Below are 17,401 nucleotides of genomic sequence, written 5' to 3' on the forward strand. Positions count from 1 at the left end.
AGGGGTGATCCCCCTCTCCATTGTAACAAATGCTTTTATGCATTTCATATGAATGAAATAAAGTTTATTATTTTTATCTTTTATGTTCTTCCATTTATACCCTTTTGTGGGTTATGGTTATAGTGTCTTCAATAGACACCTATTATAAGCATTTGTGCTTTTATGGAAGATCCTTATTTCATTACATGGTATCTGAGCTTGGAAGCTTCTAGATCTTGGAGAGTTTCCACCTCATTTTTCACGCCTCCTTAGCGAAAGTTAATTCATCTTCTTGTTCGCGATTCAAGTGATTCTTGTGCCACCATAGTTGAAGAAAGATGTTTGGAGGATCGATTGCCTACACAAAAATCGTGATTGTGCTCTTGTCTCTTCCTCTCTTCTTTTTTCTCTTATCTATCTTTTTTTCTCACCCTTGTAAAAATGGATGACAATGATAAAGTCACCATCATGCCCATGAAATAAAATGATACTAACTATGTGATGTGGGCTTCAATCATGAAGCATCACATTTGGAGAAAAAGGTTGTGAGGAATAGTAGATGATTCTGATTCAGAACCAAAACTAATTCTCACAAAGATTGAAAATATAAAACTTAAAAAAAAAATTAATTAACTTGGATTCGGGTCGAATTCGGACCTGACCTGGACTCAGTGGAGGCACCGCCCCTCGTGTCTTTTAAAGACAACTCGCATAGGGGGGGAGGTTCTCGAAACCCCCCTTTTCCCTCTGCTCTCTCGTCTCTCTCCCCTGACCGCCTCTCCCACTCTCCTCGTTTCTGCTCGCCGACGAACCATTGCCACCGACGACTTCCTCTAGCGACCCCAGGTACGCCTCTTCTCCCCTCCAGCGACTCCCACGTAGATACCATGATAGCGGATGAGATTCTAGAAAATCGCATGCCAAATGTGGCACAAGCTGTTGGCTGTTTCAAAAGATAAATAATGTCAAAAGTAAAGTTTGAGAAACATTACATCTTTGTGAAACACTTCTATTGAGGCTCCGATTTGGAAGCTATACCCCTTTCATCCTAGAGTACTTGTAGTCATGCACTACACGCTAGTACTGCAATGATCGTATGAGACAGTCATGCGACCTCGAATAGTGCCAAATGCACAATGCTGTAATCACATAAAATGGTGACTGATCGTCTACACATGCTAGATGTTTGAGTGGTTGAAAGACCACAACATAGAATGGGTCGTTAGTTAAGCAACACCTAACACACCCATTCGCTTCTTATTGTCTGTCAAGGGAGAGGACGGAGCAGTACAAAACTTCAATGGACAGGTTGTTAACAACCACCCTACGGGCAAAGATCCGGCCTCCCCAGTCATTAGAGTTAGGGGAAGGGACTATCAAACATTATCTTAGGTGGTAGATCCCATGTACTTCTGCAGAAGTTGGATGCATCCGTTGCCAAGTACCTGCCTTTGGGGAATCCTCTCTCGGCTAAAGCCGTCTTCTTAGGAGCGAACTCAATTAGCTATTCGGGTTATTGAAAATACATAGAATAATAGATGCTCAAACTAGTCTCGGTTGTTTCTACGTTTTGCCTGCGCGTACCCGCAGGCCAGTAATACCGAAACATAAAGTCTGTTCACACTGATTGATGGGTCATGAGACTTGCTTATTGCGTAGTAGTTCACAACTTATGATCAAATGAATCGTCATGCTGCGTTTGACAGTTGCACTGCTTACTTGCTTTGAATTGCCTACCTACTTTGAACTGCCTACCTGTTTTGAACGACTTACCTGTTTAACTGCATATCTGTTTTAAACTGCTTAACATACTGAATTAAATAGATTTAATTCAATTTCCTGTAGTCTCTCTTGTGCACCTACTAGTTTGTTGCGAAACTAACCCATTCTATGGGTACAGGTGATGATTAGGTACACCACGGGCGATGGCAAGATGACTTCAAGATTTCTTCGTCATGCTCTTAGCTCGCGTCCTAGACGTTTTTGGGTTTTGTAACGGATTTTCCTTTCGATATCCAAATTTTGTACTATTTGGAAACTTCTTTTAATGAAAGTGGCTTTTCCAAGTGTTTTACAAGTAACATGGATTGTGAGTTTTGGTTCTTTTAGCGAACGTGCCCAAAGTTGTCAGCTTGCCTTTCTGAATTTAACAAAAGAATAGTCTTCCGCTGATTTCATAAACAAACTCTGAAGGAAAGTGATTTTTTTCTAGTCTCTAGCCTGTTTTCTGAAAGGTTCACAAGTTTGAAATTTTGGGGCGTTACAGATATGGTATTAGAGCTAAGGGAAACAAGGATTCTTGACCATTGAGCATCCACATCGCGTTGTGAGTATACTTTTCCGCTTGCTTTGTAGGTGTATTATGCATTGTTAAGCTAAGTGGCTTGACACGTTCTGCTTATGTACCAACATTGCTGGGTTTTTGTAAACTACTCATGTTTCGCATGAATAACACAGATGTTTTGGCTTCTATCTCGATTTTCTGAAATTTCTGATCTTTTGTATCCCTTGTTTACTTCAAGGATGGTAAGGAACTCAAACGACGATTCTGCTGACGAATGGTCAGAATAGCGAAGATTCGTGATGGATTCCCTAAGTACCCTTGCAGCGGCTATGCGAGACCAGATTCGTTCCCAAAGGGATCAAGCGCCCTTTTCTGAACCGAGCCAGCATACCGCAGTGACTTATGAATTTTTTTTGAAGCTTGACCCCCGACCTTCGACGACAAGCCCGACCCAAACATGGCCGATAACTGGGTGAAGGAGGTGGAACAAGTGTTTGAGGTCTTGTCAGTCCCCGACGACAAGAAGACGTTATACGGGACCTTCAGGTTGAAGGACAATGCTCGCATTTGGTGGGACATGGCTCGGGGTGTGCAGTTTTCGAGAATTTCACCAATTTCTTGGGAAGCTTTCAGAAAGGCTTTCTTGGAGAACTACTTCCCGCCTCATGCGAGGGAGAAGAAGAAGGTGGAGTTCTTGGAGCTCAGCCAGGGCAATGCGAGTTTGACGGATTATATCGCCAAATTCCAGAGTTTGGAACCCTACTGCCCCAACCTATTCGCGGATGATCGCGAGCGGGCATGAAAGTTTATTCGGGGGCTGAAGGAGGGGCTCATGTATCGGGTCTTAACTAGTATGCCATCGACCTTCTTTGTGGCAGTTGCTGCCGCCACCCTCCTGAGTGAAGCCTGGGAGCGCTCGAAGAGTACCCAGAGCAGGAAGCCACCTATTGCGGGTGGTGAGCCGAAGACACCATCCAACGGCCTACGCAAACGGTTGTTCTTTCCCATAAAGATCGAAGGAGGAAAAAAACAATTTCCTTATTCGAAGCGTCAGCGGCCTCAGGGCAACCCTCCAGCCAGGCAGCAGGCTGACAATGTATGCCCCGGATTCTAACGATCTCACTATGGGCAGGCGTGCCCGCTCGAAACAGGCGGATGCCTGTATTGTGGCAAGCTGGGCCACTACCTTCGCGATTGTCGCAAAAAGGCGGCTGATGACCTCAGGCAGAACAATGGAGTACCTCTGCTCCCTCGGCCACAGCAGCAACAACATCAGTCGTCGCAACTGCAATTGAGCAGTCTGAGGAAGGCGCCGGGATGCGTCTACACCGCCAAGGTCGAGCAGTTGACCAAGGGCGACCTAGTGCAAGGTACCCTTTTTGTCGCTAACCAAGCAGCCTTTGTGCTTTTTGATTGTGGTACCACACACTCTTTTATTTCGGTAAATCTTGTCGAGTTTTTGCACATACCTGTAAAACCCTTGCATAATACCCTTGAAGTGTATAACCCGATCGAAAAAAACACCATTTGTGCGGCTTACGTAATAGAGTTGGACGTAGTCTTGGCAGATCGACATTTACCGGCTTGTGCTATCCTGCTAGAGATGACAGAATTTGACGTCATCCTAGGCATGGATTGGCTGCACAAGTATCATGCCAAGATTTTCTACCAAGATAGCAGAATTGTCTTATCTCCACTAGGAATGTCGATGGTGGAATTCAAGATCGTGAAACCCGTTCGGGCGAGCAAGTTGATTTCGTCGCTAAAGGCGCAAAACTACCTGAGGAAGGGATGCACTGCCTTCTTGGTCAGTGTCATCCAGTCTGAGCCGACGCAAGTCCCGATTGGAGACTTGGAGGTGGTTCAAGATTTTCTAGACGTCTTTCCGGAGGAACTGCCAGGACTTTCTCCACCTCGAGAGGTGCAGTTCAACATCGAGTTGCTGCCAGGTACTGGACCAATTTCAAAGGCTCCATATCAGATGGTGTCAGTAGAGTTCGAAGAGCTCAAGAAGCAGTTGCAGGAGTTGATGAATCAGAGATTCATCCGCCCTAGCATCTCGCCCTGGGGAGCTCCTGTTTTGTTCGTGAAAAAGGACAGATCATTGCAGTTGTACATCGACTATCAGATGCTCAATCACGCAACAATAAAGAATAAGTACCCGTTGCCACGCATCGATGATCTGTTCGACCAGTTGCAGAGGGCCAAGACCTTTTCAAAGATCGACCTTAGATCTGGGTACCATCAACTCAGAATTAAAGGAGATGATATCTCCAAGACGACCTTCCAGACCAGATACATGCATTACGAATTTACGGTCATGCCCTTTCGGACTCACTAACGCTCCTGCAACGTTCATGGATCTCATGAATAGGGTGTTCAAACCCTTCTTGGACACCTTCGTGATCATGTTCATCGACGACATCCTGGTATATTCAGACAACTGGGAGCAACATCGGGAGCACTTGAGAGTAATTCTCGAAACCTTGCGAAAGAAGCGTTTGTTCACTAAGTACTCCAAGTGAGAGTTTTGGCTCGAGGAGATCATGTTTTTAGGGCATGTCATCTCCAAGGAAGGTGTGTCTGTGGATCCAGCGAAGGTAGAGGCTGTACTCAGTTGGCAGCAGTCGAGGAATGTTCGTGACATCAAGAGTTTTCTTGGATTAGCTGGGTATTACCGAAGATTTATCCAGGACTTTTTTAAGATCTCTCTACCCATGACGAAGCTCCTAAAAAAAGAAGCTAAGTTCGTGTGGGACGACAAGTGCGAGAGCAATTTTCAGATGGTGAAGGAACGTCTTACGTTACGACTGCTTCTATTTTGGCCTTACCTTCGGGTCAAGGCGGCTTCGTGATTTACACCGATGCTTCCGGGACAGGCTTGGTTTGTGTCCTAATGCAGAACGATAGAGTGATCGCTTATGCATCGCGGCAACTTAAAATTCATGAGAAGAATTATTTGACTCATGATTTGGAGTTAACAACGGTGGTCTTTGCATTGAAGATATGTCGACACTATTTGTACGGGGAGCGATTTGATGCTTTTACAGATCACAAGAGCCTAAAATACTTGTTTTCGCAAAAAGAGCTAAATATGAGGCAACGACGTTTGTTGTAATTCTTCAAGGATTACGACTTCACCCTGTCCTACCACCCAGGAAAGGCGAACGTCGTGGTCGACGCCTTGAGCCGCAGGTCTCCCAGCGTTTCCATTAGCTTGTTATTCGTTGGGTGGAAGCTGATCGAGGATCTGGTATCGTGGGAACCATTTGCGGTCACTCAAGATTCGATCAATCTTTCCAGTATGGTAGCTCAACCTGAGCTATTGTCCAAGATCTTTGTCAGACAGAAGATCGATGCGCAATACGAAAAGCTGAAGGCTCTAGCGCAGCGGGCCGATACCCCCTTCCGTCTGAGTGAGGAAGGAAGTGTATGGCATAAGGATCGTCTTTGGGTGCCAGAAGATCCTATTTTGAGAGATGAGATTCTCGCAGAAGCTCACAAGTCCAAGTACACGCTTCACTCTGGCGGCACGAAGATGTTCAAAGATTTGCAGCGCAGATATTGGTGGAGCAGAATGAAGCGAGACGTAGCCAAGTACGTTTCAAAGTGCTTGACTTGCCAACAGGTTAAGATCGAGCACCAGTGACCACGCGGAGTGATGCAGCAGATGGAGATTCCATAATGGAAGTGGGAGGACATCACAATGAACTTCATCGTCGGTTTGTCGAGGACGCGGAGGAGACACGATACGATACGATTTTGGTGATCATAGATCGACTCACTAAATCAACGCATTTCCTCCCTATCCACCTCAGTCAGTCACTGGACAACTTGGTGGACCTCTATGTCGAGGAGATTGTGAGATTGCACGGTGTTTATGTGTCAATCATCTCCGATCGTGACCCGAGGTCCACCTCCAGGTTTTGGGGGCAGCTGCAGTTGGCCTTGGGCACAAAACTGAAATTCAACACTGTCTTCCACCCTCAGATAGACGGACAATCTAAACGCACGATTCAGACTTTGGAGGACATGCTGCGAGCTTGCATGATGGACTGAAAGGGAGAATGAGACTCTCATACCGGGTTGACAGAGTTCGCGTATAATAACAGCTATCATGCGAGCATCGAAATGGCTCTGTACGAAGCCTTGTACGGGAAGCCTTGTCGATCACCTGTTTATTGAGATGACGTTGGTGCACGAACGCAGGATTCACCATTAGTGCTACAACACTATACTCAGCAAGTGCAGATGATCAGAGAACGTCTGTGTTCCGTGCAAAGTCGGCAAAAGTGTTACGCCGATCGTCGACATCGAGAGCTCGTGTTCTCAATGGGAGATATGGTTTTTGTTAAGGTATCTCCTACAAAGAGCGTTTTCCGGTTCAGGAAGAAGGGAAAGCTGAGTCCTCGGTTCGTCGGACCATTTGAGATTCTGGATCGGATCGGTGAGGCGGCTTACCGTGTTGCGTTGCTTCCTCAGTACGCTCAGATCCACAACGTCTTCCACGTATCTATGCTGAGAAGATACGTTCACGACCCATCGCACATCATTCATTACGATGATGTGGACATTAAAAAAGACTTGACGTTCGAGGAAAGACCTATGGCAATCGTTGATCGTAGAGACAAGTGCTAAGATTGAAAATGATTTCTCTTGTAAAAGTACGTTGGCAACACTATGGAATAAATGAACGTACATGGGAGCCTGAGTCTGATGTCAGAGGAAAATACCCTGACTTGTATTTTGACCAATGAATGCAATAGAAATTTCGCGGACGAAATTATTTTAAGGAGGGTAGGTTGTAAAATTTTAAAAAAAAAATTAACTTGGATTCGGGTCGGACTCGGACCCGACCCGGACCCCCTCGTGTCTTTTAAAGACAACGAGGCAAAGGGGAGGAGGTTCTCGAAACCCCCCTTTTCCCTCTGCTCTCTCGTCTCTCTCTTCCCCGACTGCCTCTCCCACTCTCCTCGTTTCTGCTCGCCGACGAACCACCGCCACCGGCGACCCCATGTACGCCTCTTCTCCTCTCTTCTTCTCCTTTTCTTTCTGTCTCTTTCTCCCTCACCTCTCCATTGCACAGGGAGGGGGCCGAGCCGCCTCCCTGCTGCCCTAAATTGCAGGGGAGGGGCAAAGCCCCCCTCCCTACTACTCCTTTCTGCGAGGGAGGGGCCGAGCCCCTCCCCGCGCCGTGTTTGGTAAGGGAGGGGCCGAGCCCCCTGCTGGTGCCCTCTGGTTGCAGGAGAGAAGTCGAGCCCCTCCCTGCTTGTAGGTAGGGGAGGGGGGGGAGCCCCTCTCTGCTTCTTGTTACGGCAGGGGAGGGGGCCGCGCCCCTCCCTGCTCTCTTTTATGGCAGGGGAGGGGGCCGAGCCCCTCCCTGCTCTTTGTTATGGCAGGGGAGGGGGTCGAGCCTCTCCCTGCTCCCTTTGACGGCAGGGGAGGGTCGAGCCCCTCCCTGCTTCCTCTATTGGTCAGGGGAGGGGACAAGCCTTCTCCCTGCGCCCTTTTCTCTCTTTAGGCAAGGGCATTGCCCCTGCCTCCACTGTTTTTCGACAGCCCAAGGGCAAGCCCCCTGCCTCCCTCTTCTTTGGCATCAGGCAGGGGCTTCGCCCCCTGCCTGTTTGCGTGTTCGACAGGGGCCCCTGCCTTTTTGCGTATTCGGCAGGAAGGGGCGAAGCCCCTCCCACCCTTGGTGGCTAACGAGCATGTGATAAATGTTTAAGTTCAATAGTGAACTATGGTTCATGGAACCTTATTAGTTAAATGTGTGATTTTATGATTTAAGTGCCATATAAAGTGATGCATATTGATTGTATATATATGCTTATGCTCGTGTTGGTGGCTATCGACCCTGAGAGTGGTCAATTGTATTAATGCATGTATCACAATAGTTTTCACTGGATATGGTATCCGTTAAGAAACTGCTCCTAAAGGATTCTCTATGAGGGTCTGCATGACTAGATCAGGTAATTCGGATAGAAAGTTTATTGTCCAAGACCAAATTGTGAGGTTGTATATTTTTCAGACCAGGCAGTCCGGCACAAATCTTGTGAATATTTATATGATTAAATGAAATGGTATGATGAACTGTGATGATCTTCTAAGTTGATTGAGATAGCGAGTTATGAATCTATAGATTTGGTTTTTTTGTTGTAGCATGATTATATACTGAACTCAGATGTGAGAATTAGATTCTTATTGATTTTAAATCTTGATATGAGGTTATGATTGTGACACTTATGTTAGCGTATAGGTAAATGACACATCACGCCTACAAATGACTAGTTTTGATTTATTAGGTGAATGATATATCACACCTACATAGTTTCATTGCAAATGATTGCATTATGATTGTCTGAGTGAATAAATCACACTTATGTATCATGATTGATGTGTATTATGAATATCTAACTAAATTACTTAGAAGGTATGTGCGTGTGTTTCACGTGGGAATGGTTAAATGTGATTTGACTTATTATCTATAAGAATTATGAATGCATATGACAATGATGCAATAATCTGAATGTCTTAGATGCGCACATATATATATATATATATATATATATATATATATATATATATATGCATGGGATGACTTGTATGACTTGAATGCATATAGATTATGCTTTATTATGTGAGTTAAGGTTAAATAAAATATTAAGTGATGAAATGCTTTTAAATGCTTTATGTTCGAATGCTTGAAATGAATGACTCATAGGACGTTGTTCCCTTGTCTATTACTTGACGATTGATGAATAATATATCATGTCTTTACCTTTAAATGTTTGATATATTTTCTTTAAGTTTGAGTTTGGGTTGCTTTACCAGACTTTGGCGAGTCTGAACCCGTTTTATGGAAGACAAGTAAAATATGATAAGTAGTTGGAGCGAAGGACTGGTCGAGCTGCATCCTCGAGGGTCCACTCTTACCTTGCGATCTGGGTAGACATGATCTTTTTGTTTTAAGTACTTGATCACGTAGCAACTGAACTATTGCTTTTATACTCTTATTTGAAATGAAATTAAAACTCTTCATATTTCAGTCTTATATTATACGTGGTTTGAAATGTGTATATCCCATACATTTTGATTTGATTGTTATCTTTAGTGTAACCCCGTCCAAAGTCTTAACCATTTTTTGAAAATCATTTTTGCATTATAAGATCTGATTTACTTATAGTTATAAAAAAAAATAGTATCGAAATTTCAATATTTGAACAATAATTAAGGTTAAAATTTTGGGGGCGTTACAATGCCTTAGTCAAATATTCTAGTCTTGAATCACAGTAACCTAGTACCTTAGGAGATTTACTAAGAAATCTCGACTCTCTTTTTCCCTCAATATAGGGCATGTCTAGCTAAAATATTTTCTTATTTTGAACCCAATTCTTATAAACAAGCCAACGCCCATTTTGAATGGATAGAAGTCATGAACATAGAAATTAATGCTTTAAAAAAATTCAACACATAACAAATAACAGAGTTACCTAAAAGAAAAAAGTCCATATGTTGTATATGAATGTATACGGTTAAAACCAAGAGTGATGGCTCCCTTGAACGATATAAGTCTAAGTTAGTTGCCAAGGGTTATTCCGATAAAGAAGAAGAAGATGGAGGCCATGTAATGAAATGGTGGTCTTCAACAAATGCACAAATAACTCACAAACAAGTGTCTATTGGAGATACTACAAGCATGACCCTTGAAAGGGTATAAAAGGAAGAACACTTGAAAAATAAATAATACTTTATTCATGAACAAAATGCTTAAGAAGCATTATTCTTTACATTGAAGGGGTTCACCCCTATATATACAAAAAAGTGGAAGAGAGAGGCTCCAAAAGAGACGTTGGATTCCAACGTCTCTTAATATAGCTGTTGGACTACAGTCCAACAACATTTATTATTATAGCTGTTGGACTATAGTCCAACAGCATTTATTATAGTTGTTGGACTACAGTCCAACAACTATTTGCACAGTCAAGTTCCAACAGGAACTTGACTGGATCAAATATCTAGTTTCTATTGAACTAGATGCTAAAAAAGAAAATAAAGAAAAATAAAAAAAGAAAAAAAATATAATAATATATATATATATATATATATATATATATTACAATTTACATTTTAACACTCCCCCTCAAACTTACGGTACAATGAGCGAAAGTTTGTCTAAGAGGAAGTGAAATCTGGGAGCAGCGAGAGGCTTGGTAAAGAAGTCTGTTAATTGATATTCTGATGTAACATATGGCAGATCAATGGTTCCATGTAAGTATTCCTCTCTGACATAGTGACAGTCCATCTCAATGTGTTTAGTGCGCTCATGAAATGTCCGGTTGCTTGCAATGTAGATCGCACTTTTGTTGTCACAGCACATCTTTGAAGCTTGCGTTGCTTTAGCTCCCATATCTGCTAGCAATCGTCTGAGCCAAACAACCTCCATAGTGGTGGTTGCCATGACTCTGTATTCAGCTTCGGTGGAGGAAAGAGAGACTTTCTGCTGCTTCTTGCACCTCCATGAAATTAAGGTTTCACCTAGGAACACACAAAAACCAGTAGTTGAGTGTCTATTATTGGGATCACCTCCCCAGTCAGCATCAGTATATGCAATTAAATTTAATGAAGATGAAGCAGACAAGAAGAGTCCTAAAGAGAGGATTTTAAGTATCTAATAATATGCAAAATCGCTCCCATGTGCACGGAGGTGGGAGCATGCTGAAACTGACTGACAGTATGAACCGCATGAGTTATATCTGGCCTAGTAATGGAAAGATAAGAAAGAGCTCCAACAAGCTGTCTATAAGGAGTAGGATCATCAAGAAGTTCTCCATCATCAATTTTCATTTTAACATTGACAACTTCTGGAGTGTCTACTTTCTTATCATCTGTAATTCCAGACCTGGAAACGATATCAAGAGCAAATTTAGATTGAGATATCAAATACCCCTGAGGGGAATAAGCAACTTCAATGCCTAAAAAATATCTTAATAAACCTAAGTCAGTCATTTCAAAGTGAGTTTTAAGAAGAGATTTGATATTTGCAACTCCCTGTTTGTCGCCTCCGGTGATGATCATATCGTCCACATAGAGAAGAAGAATAATGATGCCTGCATCAGATTTCTTAACAAACAAAGCAGTGTCAGTTAAACAAGGTTGAAAACCAATATCAAGCATAACATGACTAAATCGGTCATACCAGGCTTTTGGAGCCTGTTTAAGACCATAAAGAGCTTTTTCTAGACGAAGAGCTTTACCCTTAGGGATACTAATACCAGGTGGGGCTTCCATCTATACTTCTTCAATGAGATTCCCATTCAGGAAAGCATTTTTGACATCTAATTGAAAGATAGGCCATGTTCTAATGGAGGCCAAGGCTATTAAAGTTCTAACAGTGGTCATACGGGCCACAGGAGCAAATGTTTCTTCATAATCGATGCCATACTCTTGGGCATATCCTTTTGCTACTAAACGGGCCTTATATCTTTCCAGCGTCCCATCACTTTTGGTTTTGACTTTGTATACCCACCTACAACCTATAGGTTTCTTACCCGAAGGGATATCTTGTATCGTCCAAGTATTGGCCTTTTCTAGTGCATCCAATTCTATTTTCATGGCTTCTATCCATTCTATATGATTTTTTGCTTGAGAATAGGATGATGGTTCAACATATGATTGTATTAATGTAATGGCGGCCCTATATGTGGGTGAAAAAGATTCATAAGACAAATTTTTCTGGAGGTTTAGAGATTCTAGACGTTCTTCTAGGTGAGACTTCAGATTATTTTTGTAATGCACATGGAAGATTTTGCTCTTTACGTCTTGAATATTGTAGACTAACATCCCTATGGATTTGCTCTTCATTATCATCATTTTCAACAGCAATAGGACTTTGATCATTGTCAAGGTCACATCCAACATCACATTCATTGGATTTTGAAATTGGATCAATTAAAAACGAGTATTCAGTGACATCCTTGGATTTTTCAAATTCAAAGAAGCTTTCTTTTTCCAAAAAAGATACATTTCTTGACACATATAGTTTGTCATTTTGAAAATCGAAACACCTGTAGCCTTTTTGATTATCAGCGTATCCTAAAAAGGCACATGGGATTGCACAAGGAGAGAGTTTGTTATTTCTGTTGGTGAAAACAAAACATTTGCATCCAAAGACTCTTAATCTAGAATAATCTGGAGTTAAATTAACAAGCTTTTCTATTGGAGTTGTATTCTTTAATGAGGAAGATGACATCCTATTAATGAGGTAGGTGGCAGTTAGGACCGCTTCAGCCCAAAAACTTTTTGGAACTTGATTTGCAATTAGCAATGTCCTAGTAGTTTCCATAATGTGCCGATGTTTGCGTTCGGCTAGGCCATTCTGTTGTGGAGTGTTTGGACATGATCTTTGATGTGTAATACCATGTAAATTGAGATAGTCTTTGAATTCGTTGGACATAAATTCTCCCCCTGAATCAGTGCGAAAAATAAAAATATCATTTTGAAACTTATTTTTAACCATTTTATGAAATATTTGGAAGTTAGCAAAGACATCAGATTTATGTTTAAGAAAATAAATCCAAGTATGTCTAGAAAAGTCATCAACAAAAATGACATAATATGTATAACCACCTTTGGAAATAACTGGTGCGGGGCCCCAAACATCCAAATGTATTAACTCAAGTGGTCGTGAGGAAACAAAAGTTCTACTAAGAAATGGTAACCTTTTCATTTTGCCAAGAATGTAGTCTTTACAAGAAAAAATTTCAGAATTACAAAATTTTTCCAAACTTGGAAAATATTGAATTTTAGACATATGAGGATGGCCAAGCCTTTTGTGCCATAAATCCAATTCTAACTTCTGAATATTATAACAAAATGCATTCTTGGGTAATTCCAAAAAGTCCATGTAATAAAGTCCTCCTTCTCTATGGCCTTCCCCAATCAGCTTCCCTGACTGGCGATCCTGTACCTAACAACCATGAGAAGAGAAGGAGATATTACATCCATAATCAGATATTTGCGAGACAGATAAGATATTCAAATTAAGTTTAGGGATATATCTAACTTCTGGGATAAAAAATCTTTTGGATTTTTGAAGATTTTCAAAACATCCTATTCCTTTTACTTCAAGAGATGTGCCATCGGCTGTAAAAACCTTTGACACACTTGAGTTATTTTTAAGACATTCGGATAGACTATTAACATTTGGGGTCATATGAAAAGAAGCACCAGAATCTAAAAGCCAAGGAAAGTTACCTGGACCGGAGAAAGATGCAACTGCCGCTCCAGTTGAGGCTTCGGTTGAGGAGGATACCCCTTTGAGAAGAGGTTGAAGGATTTCCATCAGTTGAGCCATAGACACAGGTGCATCTTGATCTTTTGACTCAGATTCAACAGATGCAACTCTTTTTTCTTCTCTTCTTTTTAACTTTGGACATTGAGGCCTATAGTGCCCCGGTTCATGACAATGATGACAAATAACTTTTCTTTTATCAAAGTCGGTGTTTTGCCTTCCAAAATGAGGCGGCTTGTAAGTACGAGTATGATTCCCCAGTCTAGATATAGCTAAAACAGAGTCATCATCAACTTTTGGAGTACTTTTTCTAAGTCTATTTTCCTCCATAGTGAGCTCTTCTATAGTATCAACAATAGAAGGAATTTTTCTCCGATGTAAAAGGGCCGATTTGGTGGATTCAAATTCCGGCCTTAGACCATTCACAAATTGATAGAAATGTTCCATATCGAGTTGCTTTTGGCGAAGCTCGATGTCTTCGGCACAATGCCATTTGGGCTCAAGAAGAGCCAACTCTTCCCAAAGTTCGGACAACTCATTATAATATTCTCGAATAGTTTTATCTTTTTGAGTCATTGTCCGAACTTTATCTTGTAAATTGCATACATGTGCAATATCTTTAAGGGAATACATGTTTTTGAGGTATTCCCAAGCCTTATCGGCATGCTCAAACTTAGCTTGACTAGAGCATTTTTTAATGTCTATGCTATTGATGAGCCATGACATAATTTTTGCATGCCCTATCCTCCATTCTTTCCATTTCTTTTCATAAGTGGCTAACGCCTTACTCTTCTCTTCTTCCGTTAGAGGAACCTCTTTATCACCCTCTTTCTTGGTAAGAGATAGTTTAGGTTCCAAATCGGAACCATCCACTATACCCCATAAACCTTTTCCCCAAATGTGGTGCTTCATAATCGAAGCCCACATTACATAGTTAGTATCATTTAGCTTCATAGGAATGATGGTGATCTTATCATTGTCATCCATCTTTTACAAGGGTAAGAGAGGAATAAATATGAGGAGAGAGAGAGAAAAATAAAAAGAAAAGAAAAAGAGTAGACAAAGAAATAAGAGAGGATACAAAACCAAATTTTTTTGTAGCATAAGTTCGCCTTTCTTCAAACAAATCTTCTTGAGCCAAGAACAAGGTGATGAAACACCTTTTGTAAATGTGGCACATAAATCGAGGCAGAAGCACTTCAAGATCTAAGGATTTCGTAGCTCTGATACCATGTAATGAAATGGTGGTCTTCAACAAATGCACAAATAACTCACAAACAAGTGTCTATTGGAGACACTACAAGCATGACCCTTGAAAGGGTATAAAAGGAAGAACACTTGAAAAATAAATAAGAAAATAAAGAAAAATAAAAAAAGAAAATATAATAATATTAAATTATATATATATATATATATATATATATATATATATATATATATATATATATATATTACAGTTTACATTTTAACAGGCCATCCAAGTTACGCCTCTTCTTCTTCTTCTTCTTTTCCTCCCATGTCTTCCTTCTTTTGTTCCTCTCCTCTCTCTTCTTCTTTTCCTCCCCTATCTTCCTTTTCTTCTTTTCCTCCCCTGTCTCCCCTCTTCTTTTTCGGCTGAGTGAGGGAGAGTGAAAAAGATTATATGTGTGTGTGTGTTGTGTGGGGGGAATAGGGGTGCTGCACCCGCATCGACTTAGGTGCAACACGAGTGCGGTCAATCACACCTAGGCTCATTTTGGCCCAAAACAAGGACTCAATCAACTTTGATCGAGTCCTTTTTGGTCCAATTTTTTGAAATGTAAAAAAAGAGGTAACAAAAAAGGGCGGGGGTGATGGGGGGGGGTCTTCCCTCTTGCTCCTCCTTCCCTGTTCCATTCCATCACCGCTGCTTCTGAGAATTAAGCCTCCTCCCCTGCACCTTCTTCTTCCTCCTCTTTCCCCTTCATCCCGTTGCAATCACCTCTCTCTCTCTCTCTTGATAGTGTTGAATGGCACCTATACGGCCAGGTGTCTTTCAAGACCTGGTCAGGTCTAATTCAGACTTGTCGAAACAAGTCCAGGTCTGAATCAGTCCTTGGCCTAGACTGACCCAGGTCTGATTCAGACTTGCACTGCATTGACCCAGGTCCGAACCAGACCTGGGTCAAAGCAAACCAGAGTTACCAATCGAGGAAGCGGGAGCGGGAAGCGATACGGGAAACAAGAGCGGAAAGCGAGGCACTTTCAAAAATTTAGGAAGCGGGGAAGCGTGCGACCACTTAGAAGAAAATTCCGAACTGTCTCGGAAGCGACCTAGGAAGCGAACCGGAAGCGAGGGGGAAGCGAAAAAATGGGGAAAAGTGGGGGAAGCGCGCTTCCCAAAAAAGGGGGACGCTTCCCCTCACGCTTCTGAAGCGCGACGTTTCACGTTTCCGAAGCGCGCTTTTCCTTTTACCTAGGCGCTTCTGGTAACTCTGAAGCAAACCCTTATCTGAATCACCTGGGTCAAAATAGACCAAGGTTTGAGTCAAATCTGGGTTCTCTCTTACCAAGGTCGGATTTAACCTGGTCAAAGCAGATTCTTGTTTGACCAAGTCAATCATATATATATATATATATATATATATATAACCTATCCGCTCCCCCGCACCCAAGTTTTTTTAAAGTGCCACACCCGCACCTATGTTACATATATATTTATATCCTATCCGCTCCCCCACACCCAAGTTTTTTTAAAGCGCCGCACACGCACCTATGTTACACACACACACACGCGCACACACACACACACACACACACACATATATATATATATGTATATATTTTATGAATTTTGTGTTAGTATAAATATAACTATATTCTGGACTTTTCTGTTTTTATATATCTTGTTTCTTTGAATATGCATTTGGTAAAAACATGATTCTATTAAGGCTTGTCATGAATTTCGTGTTAGAATATGTCTATATTCTGATTTTTTTTGTTTTTATGTCATGTTTCGGTAAAAGCATAAATACTTGTTCTATTAAGACATTTTATGAATTTTGTGTTAGTAACTTAGTATATGGCCGTATTATGATTTTTTCTGTTTTTACTTTTTACATATCATTTTTATCTAAGTGCATGTTTCAGTAAAAACTTGATTCTATTAAGATGGCATATGAGACTTAGTGAAATGTGATGTTTTTAGATATCATGAACTATTATTCCTGTCAGTGTAAATTATTTAGCTTTTATTTACATTGATAGTTGTGTGGTTTGTTTATTCAATTGTTTTTATTTTTTTAAGTAGGTTATGTAATATAACGGGTTTACAGTATTTGATGACGTTATTTTTTGTCTATTTCTTATTGTTGATTGATTTTATGTTGCATACATGTTTGCTATTAATTTTAGCAATTTATTTACATATTTTGTGTATTTTTTAATTTTTTTAGTTGGGGTACCTCATAGTCAGCCTAGTCCCACCTAGTCCCCAACTAGTCCTTTTAGGGATCACTGCCTAGGCACCACCTACCACTTTTGACTAAATAGCCACCCCTGCATCCCCACAATCCTAAAGAATGGAAAACAAAAAAAAGAAAAGAATTACAATTCACAGATTTTTGCATAGGAATTATAAGTTCTAGTGTTTATTGGAACCTGGGTTTTGGTGGGGCCCAATGTTGTTAAAAGCGTGCCTTGAGACACAAAAGGCGCACCTCGCCTTGAGGCGAGGCCCTCTGCGCCTCAAGGCACCAGCCTAAGACGTGAATAAAGAAGAAAAAAGGCCCACGCAAATAGTTTTTTTAAGTTTTCGATACATACACGTTAGGACATTATATTTTGCTGTTAATCCTGTTATGCTATGTAGTTTTTTTCAAAGCTATATA

At 41.3% G+C, this 17,401-nt stretch overlaps 1 protein-coding gene across 3 annotated transcripts in view; it reads left to right on the forward strand.

Moving 5' to 3' along the window:
* The window catches only part of LOC149817604 (uncharacterized), an 80,982-nt gene that overhangs the window by 13,975 nt on the left and 49,606 nt on the right, over positions 1–17,401 (forward strand). The window lies entirely within an intron of this gene.

Source organism: Nuphar pumila, chromosome 13 (genome assembly GCF_984573655.1).
Source record: "Nuphar pumila chromosome 13, dmNupPumi1.hap1.1, whole genome shotgun sequence".
Taxonomy (NCBI): domain Eukaryota; kingdom Viridiplantae; phylum Streptophyta; class Magnoliopsida; order Nymphaeales; family Nymphaeaceae; genus Nuphar; species Nuphar pumila.